This window comes from Belonocnema kinseyi, chromosome 8, assembly GCF_010883055.1.
Source record: "Belonocnema kinseyi isolate 2016_QV_RU_SX_M_011 chromosome 8, B_treatae_v1, whole genome shotgun sequence".
NCBI lineage: Eukaryota > Metazoa > Arthropoda > Insecta > Hymenoptera > Cynipidae > Belonocnema > Belonocnema kinseyi.
The window spans coordinates 79,923,546-79,933,931 of NC_046664.1; positions in this window are offsets into that span (position 1 = coordinate 79,923,546).

Below are 10,386 nucleotides of genomic sequence, written 5' to 3' on the forward strand. Positions count from 1 at the left end.
ATTAACAGAATAATTATTTTTATATTGATCTGCTATATCATCAGAGATTGTACCTTACCGACAGCAGATCAACCCTGCAAACAATATCGATCAAGTTAAGAATCTCCAATAACAGAAAATGCTTAACGTCTTAATAAGACTAGATGGAAAATAATATTTTTCAAATTAAACATATTTCTTGAAAAAAAAAGAATCCTACTCCATCTTCACTCCATTGGGAATCGAACCACAAAACTTCTAATTACCGGTCAGGTGCTTTTTCCAAATAAACTATTAGAGGGATCAGAATAAGAACTCTTAATTCAAGAAAATAACGCCCATTTTCAGCTAGGTGTTAATGATACAAGTCATTATTTTATAGTTTATTTGCTATATCATCAGAGATTGTACCTTACCTACAGCAGATGCACCCTCCAATCCATGAAGACAAAAAATCTACACAATATCGATCAAGTTAAGAATCTTCAATAACAGAAAATGCTTAAGGCCATGTGACGAGAGGGTCACGTGACCTAACCTGGTCTTCAATTTTTCTTTCCCAACTTATGACTAAACGAAATGAGGTATCGCTCTGAAAGTTTGGGAAATGAAAGAGAGGGTAATAAAGTCCATGTCTCTGCTTTTTTCCGGTGGAAATTTTAAGAAAAAAATTTTTTTGAAGAAAATACCAGTGGAAGTTTTCTTTCCCAACTTACGTCTACACGGAATGAGATATCGTGTTAAAATTTTAGCACGATAAATAGAAGGCATGCAAGAATGTGTCTCTGGTCCTAAATGATTAGAATAGTGAAAAAACTTTTTTTTTAATTACTATTTTGGAGAAGGCTAGTTTCGAGGCTTATATTTATCAAAGTGGGGCAAAACAACAAAAATCGCTCACGAACATTATGCACAAATAATGCAAAAACTAATATTTGCACTTGAAATGCAAATAAACATATTTGGTCTGACATACGTCTCGGTTTGGTATCAGATGTGTCAAAGCAGCACTAGCGCAGGGAGTAGACAACTTCCAACTTCTAGGGGTCTGTAGGTAGAGCAGATTACATGATTACCGTGAGAGAAACCTAAAAGTCAATCTTCTGCTGTAAAACCTAAATTTATCGGTCGGTAATCATTATTTGCATAAATAAACTTTTTTCTTTCTCCAACTCTTTGCAGGACCACAAACGGTCCTTCAATATCTATTTACATTTCCCGAAAAAAATTTCCGCGTTATTTAAACTTTTATTTTTTAATATAGGTGAAAAAATATTGATCTTAGGGCTGACTTGATCAGCTGTTATACTCATCGCATGGCCTTAATGTCTTAATAAGACTAGATGGAAAATAATATTTTTCAAATTAAAATTATTTCCCATGGAGTGAAGATGGAGTAGGATCCTTTTTTCAAGAAATAATTTTAATTTAATTAACAGACTATTTAACTTTTAACCCCTTCTAGAAATAAATAATTGAGATCAATAAGAAACAATATAACTAATATCGCAATCGTTTCCAATCGGGTACTTCGAATTTAGCATGTGATGGTAAAACTTCTGTATAGCGGGAATTATTTAGAAACAGTTATTCACTTTTTTGGAAGAATATAAATTTTAAACAGTGTATATAACAAAATAAAGTAAATAAAAATTGTATAGATAAGTTTTACCAGACAAAATTGGTGCTACGATAAAACGTGTGCTAATGGTAGTATACATTAAAAATATAAATCAAACATGCGATTAAAATAAAAAAGTTGTTTTTATATTAGTGAAAGCAGCAAAGTTGTTGTGTTATTTTACGATTATGTGCTCTTTTATAAAGGCTTATAGGTTTTTAATTCGGTTGAGATGAAAAAAATTAAACGAATATTTTAAAAATTAGCTTGAAAATGTTTAATCATTTTAGATTTAGGTATTAAAAACAAGACAAATTACAAATAAAAATGTTTAATTATTTTAAAGACTAAACACTTTTAACGACTTAAAATTGCAAATCACAATAAGATATCAAATGCAAATCGTTAAAAAATTAATAATTCAAATGTAAACCTTTCCAAAAGAAAGGTATAGTACAAAATCACAATAAAAATTAAAATCCAGACATTAAAAATAAAAAAATAACTTCTGAATACCCAAAACTGAAAACCATTATGAAGTGAATAATTTGCAAATAAAACTGTGATGATTGAATATTTTTGAATTGATAATTTAAAACTTAAATATTTATTAATTTCAAATTGAAAAAATTGAACGAATATTTCAAGAACGTGAAACTTATTCAGAAAATCGATTGAAGTATGATATTATTATTTTTATAAACTCCATTTATATTAGAGATAAAAGATTTTTTTTGCCAGGAAAAGGTTTCAATTCTTAATTCCTAGCCATTTTTAACACATAAATTCATCTTATAATAAAAAACCTTTCCATTAATTCAACTTTCCAAATATAACAGTAAATTCAATTTTGTTATTATTCAAAAGGCAGACACTAAAATCGAAGAGGGAATAATTTCCTGGTTAAAAAAAGGCACACAGAATATAGGAATAGAATAAAACTCAAAATTTAAGTACAAATTCAGAGACTTAAAAAAAAACCTTTTTAAAATTCGAGCGCCTCAACTGCTTGATTATAAACTTATTAATTTTTTCAATTTTAGCAATTCAAAATCAGTTTCAAAGATTTTTAAATTTAAATCAAACTCTTATTCCCTACAATTTACCTACAATTTATTTAGACCGAGCTTTAAAACATTAGCGCCATCCTAGGTTCTATAATGATTCCAATCGTTTTCAATTATGTATCTATTATTATGAGTAAGAGGTTAATATTTTCACTACATTTTTTTGATATCGCTATAATTATTTACAAGTGGGTTTTTACTCTTTAAAAAAACAAATTTCTACAATATGAATATCAAAAGAAGTAAATAAACATTTACTACAATATAACCACTAAATCAAACTACTAATACCACCAGTGGGCACGAAATTTAGCGACATCGTTACGACATCTTTACGACAACTTTACGACATCCTATGTCCATGTCGTTTCAGTGTCTTGGCGATATCGCAAAGACATCGTCAGACAATACAACTTATTTACGATATCGTAAAGACACCTTAACGGCATGGACATAGGATGTCGTAAAGTTTTCGTAACGATGTCGTAACGATGTCGTAAAGACGTCACCAAACTTAGTGCCCACTGGACCTATTTGATAATCACACTATATCAATGACACGTCCGTGAAACGTCATGGTTTTTGTATGTTGTTATAACCCCAGATACTATCAATTTTCTCATTCAGTAAACCGCCTGAACAAACATTCTAATTTTTGTTCTTAAAATTTTTGTTAAATTTGTAAAAATTAAATTTCTAACCATTGACAACAATTTAAACCGATTTGACTTTTCATGGCTCTTAATCGTTGTAGATCGTGTCCAATCGATTATTTCTAGAAGGGAAGTCTTATTATATCAGGGTTTGAGGAAGCAAAGCTTCTTTGTTCTTAGGTATATGCTTCATTGACGTATCGTCACGAGTATGGACATGGTTCATAGGTGGGCATAAGATTTCAAATTTCCCTGCCCAATTTTTGATTTGACCTGACTAATAATATTTAAACATAAGAAATTGAATCTTTTAATATTTTTTATATAACTAATTGAAAAAATGATTTAGCTGTCCCAGCTAGACGTTTAGGTGAATTTCATCTTCAAGTTAAAAATAATAAAATTCAGACAAAATTCAAGTTCATAAGTACAGCACCATATTTATGAAAGAGTATACAGAAAATTATATAATTTCTGGACTTCAAAAATACTACCAGTTTTTATAAAACTTTCACGTTAAACATAGAGATTTTATAGGTTATGTTTGCGGTAAGATTCTTCGAAAACATAAATCAATTGTTTTAATTAAGGTTGTTTAATTTGAAAACTCTAACCCCAAAATTCAATTGCCTCAGCACTCAATAAAGACTAGAATAGAATCTTTTTTAATATTAGTGAAATGAGGAGCTTGTATTTTTAGGATAGACCTAGAGTCCAACGAACCTTATTACTAAGCAAATTGATTTATCCTTTTGAGGTTTTTTGAAAACTCTAAGCTCAATTTTTATAGTAATTTGACTAATTCGATCCAACTCCTCACCAGACCCCTGCCTCGGTCAAACTAAGTCGACAGATGGCACCACAAAAAGTAGGTCTGTCTTTTTCATTGAATTGCATTAAGGAAAAGCAAAAATAATTGAAAACTTGATGCTGTTTGCAAATAAACAAAAAAGAACATATGAAAAAATAAGAATAACTATTACTAATTATTTCAAAAAGAAAAAGTCATGAAAATATGTAGTTTAATATGAATAAAATTTAATTTTTAGATACATTTTGAAAGCAGTTCAAACTTAATATTTTTGTGATTTATTTTGCTCAGATTGTTGGAAATCATTTGGTAAAAAGTCAATGACACGAATGATAAATGAGAAAATGGATTTAATATTATTTAATATAATATATATATTTATTTAAATTGAACCAAACATCATATATACATTTATACAGTTCAATAATTTATTTCTTTTTTAATCTTAAAAGCTTTTTTCTCGCTGCATTCAGGCCCTAATAACTTTATTTAAACATTTAAATTTAAAGGAGCTTTTGAACTAAATAGTTAATAATATTATTGAAAACCTCATTTCTAAAATAAACAGACTATAAGCTTTAAAAATCTATGAACAAACGTACTGTATTCATGACGCACAGTTGGAGGAGATTCACTTTTTTCAATCAAAAATGTCCAGAGCCTTAAATTTTCTTGCGATTTTTAATTTTTCTGTTTACCGATAATAAGACTATTTGTTAATTTGTTTATCAAATTTGTTTGCTACAAATAAAGGGAATGATAAACGAATTATTTGTATTTTATGAGTCCCTAAACATTAATTTAAGACAATATAAAGTTTTCCTGATCAGTTATCAAAGCGTAAAAAATTGTCAAGTACAAAATTTCAGTTTTTTCATGCTTTGAGTAGAAAAAGTATTAATAAACCAATAGAAAAGATAAAAGTTCGAAGCGTCAAGCTGAACGAAAAAAGTGGATTTCCTCCTACTGTCCGCCATGGGTACGGTTCGTTTGTTTATAGAGCTTAATAGTTTATAGTCTGCTCATTTTATAAATGAGGTTTTCAATAATATAATTAACTATTTATTTAAAAATCTACTTTAAATAAAATTTTTTAATAAAATTATTAGGGGTTGAATGCAGCAAGAAAAAAGCTTTCAAGATTAATCAACAAATAAATTATTGCATTGTATAAATGTATATAAGATAGTCGGTTCAATTTAAATAAATATATACATTATATTAAATAACATTAAATCCACTTTCTCATTTATTAGTCTTTTCATTGATTTTTTATCAAATTATTCCCTCAATATACAATATACGTCATCTATTTTTTTATTAATTCTTCTGATCATGTATATTTTTAAATATTTTTGTCATTGAGGTCTTTAATATTATTAATTTTTTCATTAGCTACATTAATGATTTTAACAAAAAATAATTTTTTTAACTTTAACAAACAAGAAAATCAATAATATGAGCAAAATAAATCACAAAAATATAAAGTTCGAACTTCTTTCAAAATGTTTCTCAAAATTAAATTTTATTCATATTAAACTACATACTTTCATGACCTTTTCTTTTTTGAAATAATTAGTAATAGTTACTCTTATTTTTTCATATATTCTTTGTTGTAAACAGCATCAAGTTTTTAATTATTTTTGCTTTTTCTTAATGTAATTCAATGAAAAAGACAGACCTAATTTTTGTGGCGCCATCTGCTGGATTAGTTTAACCGACAATTCCCCTCCGAATCGTAAGAAAACAGAAAAGTGGGGGCGATGCATGGGGCTGCTCCTTACCAACTACAATGACGTGAATTTACGATTTGTGAAACGCAGACACAACCTGCAAAATCTATAGGTTTAACGTGACAATTTTACAAAACCTGGTAGTATATTTAAATGAATAATAAATAGACAATCTTGAATGACGTCATGTGGAACCTAAGATTAAATGTGTACTAGTTTAAGTATATATAAGAAAAAATTCGCAATACAAATTTTTTTTTATTGTAGTGCACTGACTTAAGAAAAAGTAGATAACGCCAATTTCTCATCTATCTCATTGCTGATCAATTTATAGATTAATCGTTCCACGCTTAATTCTATTAAAGAATCCATTGTATATTGAAAAAGGTAGGGTAATTGGGAAAATAATTATTTTCTTAACAAAAAATAAATTAATATACAAGTGCTCAACAATTGAGGTTATGTTATTTAGTTCAGTTATAATATGTTAATTACTTCCTTGTCAATGCTCGTTCTTCTGATTTTAAAAATAACCATTATAATGTTCCACTGAAATAAGAACTGCACTTTGCACTTTTAAAAAATTCATTTTAGCTTGCGCCAATAATAGTTCATCGCGAACGAAGCGAAACGATAAATCTATGATTTTTTGTACGCAAATTTCGGTGGTCCACGGGTCACGTGGTGGGTCACACGTGTACAAATTAGCTAATATAAATGGAGCTTTTGTGAATTAAATACCACCCTAAAAAAATGTAAAATAGAATAATATATTTTTTTAATGTTCAGACAGTCGATACTTTGCAGGGAAGATGAAATATATGCTATTTAGGATCAAATGTGATTATTTTCTACAAGAAGTTTTCAACTGAATTAATCAGCAAAAACACTCATTGGGTGAATCAGTCATTCTACGACTATGACTGATTTACCCAGTGACCAGGTAAAAACCATTGATTTTTTAGTGGAGACTTACACTACTAATTGATTCAGTGAAAATTTCACTGATTCAGTTTTAGAGAGAATATCAGATGGGTCATCATAATGAAAATTATAATATTTCTGCAACAGAAATTTGACTTTAGAAAATAATATAATACATTAGCAAGAATCGATGTCTGCCACAGGAAATTAGGTTTGACGTAAAGCAAATGTCTAAGAAATTAAAAGGTAACAAATGTTCCCTTATAAATTAAACTACCATAAAAAATTAAGTCTTTGTTTTTGATGTTTTACCCTTATCCTAATTTTGAATTTAATTTAAAATTTAGAAAACAACAATTACTTAAAAATTAAGATTCCGTCACAATTGAACAGGACCAAGAGATAATTAAACATAATAATTAGTTATTCTCTGAAATTTCGAGATTGGCATTGTTATTTTTAAGAGGGTTAAAAATTACCAGATTAGTGTGGAAAAATGAAACAGAATATTTGACGGATGATTGTGTTTCGTATGCATAATACTCAAGGAAATAGTAAAAAAAAGTAGAATAAATCGGCAAACTTGATGTTAGTTACTATTCGATAAATGTGATTCAATAAAAGAAGTTAATTTATCTAAATATATTCAGTGATCGAAACAAATTAGTTAGAAATAAAAGTCAGTTTTAATTTCAATTTAACAAATTAGTGAATGATTCTGCTACAAAACAGTTTGTTCACAACTGATTCAAGTTTTGAGAGAAAAAAGTCACCATATCATACGAGGGGTGTTCAAAAAATAAGTTTCCCTGCTCCGGGAAAAAAGCAAAACACAATTTTTAGGTTAAAGTGACATATGTATTTATTGTTTGACTTGTAAACTATTTTTCTACATAGTACCCTTGGACTTGAATACATTTTTTATATCTGTTCTCGAGCTTTGACAAAGCTTTTTTATAAAAATCCGTGCCCTGTTTTTGAAAGAATAATTTTTAAAAGTCTTAACTTCATCATGAGTGTGCACCATTTGCATACTCATGCATTTGTCACTATAAATATGCACTAATTCAGTGTGAATTTCGTTGCTATTAAGCCATTTTGCAGTTAAAAAGCGAATAATTGCACGCAACTCACAAGTGGACACGTTTTTCACAGGTATCTCCATGGTTTCCGAGCCAGTACTAATGAACAAAAATTTTTGGGCAGCTAAGACCGGTTCAGCTTTTATCGGTATATCCTAAACTGAAACTGTGTTCGGTCCCAGCTCGCTAGATGACGCTAGGTCAAAACGGCAGACTAGGGAAACTTACTTTTTGAACAACCCTCGTACTTATAAAAAATATCATAAATTATGGATAAATGATTAAAGGTGTCAAATTAAAATATTGAATATACAGAATGAATAATCTGAATATCCTTATTTATTGTCCCCAAACGCATCTTGGTCAATAATATGCTCTAAGAAACAAAATATAAAGTTGTGTACTCTCTGCTATAAATAGACAATTAAACTTATGAGATATTTATATGACTTGGCTCATTTATAAATTTTCAATTAGGTATTACTTAATGTTGAAAATTTTAAACTTAAAATTATTTAACAGTTTACGCTTGGGATTTGATGACACGTGAAGATTCGAAAAAAAACTTGGAAAGTAATAAAGCTTTGAAAATGAAAGAATTCTAAATTTCAGGCATTTAAAATATATTAAGTATTAGTTATCGAAAAGTGAATAATTAGAAAAATGTTACATATTGATGGTGTAAATTTTTTCAAAGAATTTTAATATAACAGATTATTTTTCGGTCATCTCGGGGTTTCTGTCGACTGACTCACCTTAAATATGCACATTACTTTTAATTATTTAACAAATAACTAAAAGGGTGAATAAACTTTTTCCCCCTTTTCCTGGCTCGTTGACTTTTCGTTTCTTGACGAAATTAGCAGTTGGCAGCAACAAATCCAACAGAGCTAAGGCTTTCCAATTATTTGAAATGTTTGAGGTACCTATTTCCAATAAATAATGAGAAAAAATATATTAAAAATGTTGGTCGAAATATTTTTTTGCTTAGGTAATGAAGAAGTATTCAAAGACTTCGAAATGACAATACATAATTACTCACCATCTTTGTTATCAGCGGCTCAACGATAGATGTCTGGCCTTTTTTCATGACTGTACACAAGAATCATGGGGGCATGTAATATCGGAAACTTTGCCAAAAAGTTTTTGCTTGCATCTTCATTGAATAAGATTTGAAGTAAAAATTACATCCAACAAAAAAATATTGTAAAACACTGAAGGAAATGATTCGACGATACACGCATGATTCTGGTTATTCCAGCCATATAATGTATTGCTTGATCAGTTACAGCTATACGGTTTGCGTCTTTTACGCACACCATAATTGCTAAAGCAATATTACTGCTTAAGTCACATGTTCTAATGGATGTTTTCAAACATAAGATGTCTGTAGTAGAAAGAATTTTTTTGGAAGCGTCAGATAGAACTTGGTCGGGGTAAATAACCATACGCAGGATTCTCGGCTGCACCTTCCGTTGAGGAGATCTAAGCATGCCGTTCGGATGACTGATGTCGAGTTGCAGCTCGGTCAGGAAAACACAGCGGGTGGTGCCTTCCCCCTCCATGCTACCTGCACCGCTTCTCGGCGTTCAAGAGCGGAAGAAGAGAGGAAAATTGTCGCTAGTTGACTTAACCAGTTTCAGTTTCCAGTTTCCTTCCTATTAAACAGTTATTAATTTGTATTTGTGTTTGTCGTTGAAGTTTTTTCTTCCTTCGTGCTGTAATTTTGTGCTTGTGCGCTTCGCTTCAGTGTATCCTTCATTCATCTTGTTGTCAATTTGTCTTTGTGTGTGTCGTTTCAGCGTATCCTTCATTCTTCTTTCTTTCAATTTTTCTTTGTGTATTTGTGCGTTTTCGCTGAATTTTACACGTCTAATCCGAACATTTTCAATTTAATCAAGATTTTTAACGAAATGTAGCTCGAAGTTTACATCAAAATAAGGAGTGCAGCAACAAAGAAAAAAGAAATCATCGAAAAAGAACAATTCCTTATCGATGCAAATCTCACATTCCAAATCGGATTCATAACTCGATTTGATTTCGTTCGCCAGGTTTCACGCAAGTTTTTACAAGTTCGTTTATAAATTAATATTGCAACACACACACACACTCTCACGTACACAAAAATAAATTTACAGCAAGAAGAATGAAAGATACGCTGAAACGACACACGCAAAGACAAATTGACAGCAAGAAGAAGGAAGGATACACTGAAGCTACACGCACAAACACAAAATGCTTTCCGCTCTTGAACGATGAGAAGCGGTGAAGGTAGTAGCGTGGAGGGGGTAGGCACCACACGCTGTGTTTTCCTGACCGAGCTGCAACTCGACATCAGCCCCGTTCGGATAGTCTAAAGCCAGTTACATACATTTGGCATTTGGCGTATGCCGAGCAAATGTTCGGCGAATACCTACCAGTGATCCCAGATCTGAAACGAGATGCGGTCCAATACTATGACAGGTCTATGTCCGTGTGAATATAGTAGGAGACGCTGTAAATGACTGAGTTGCGCG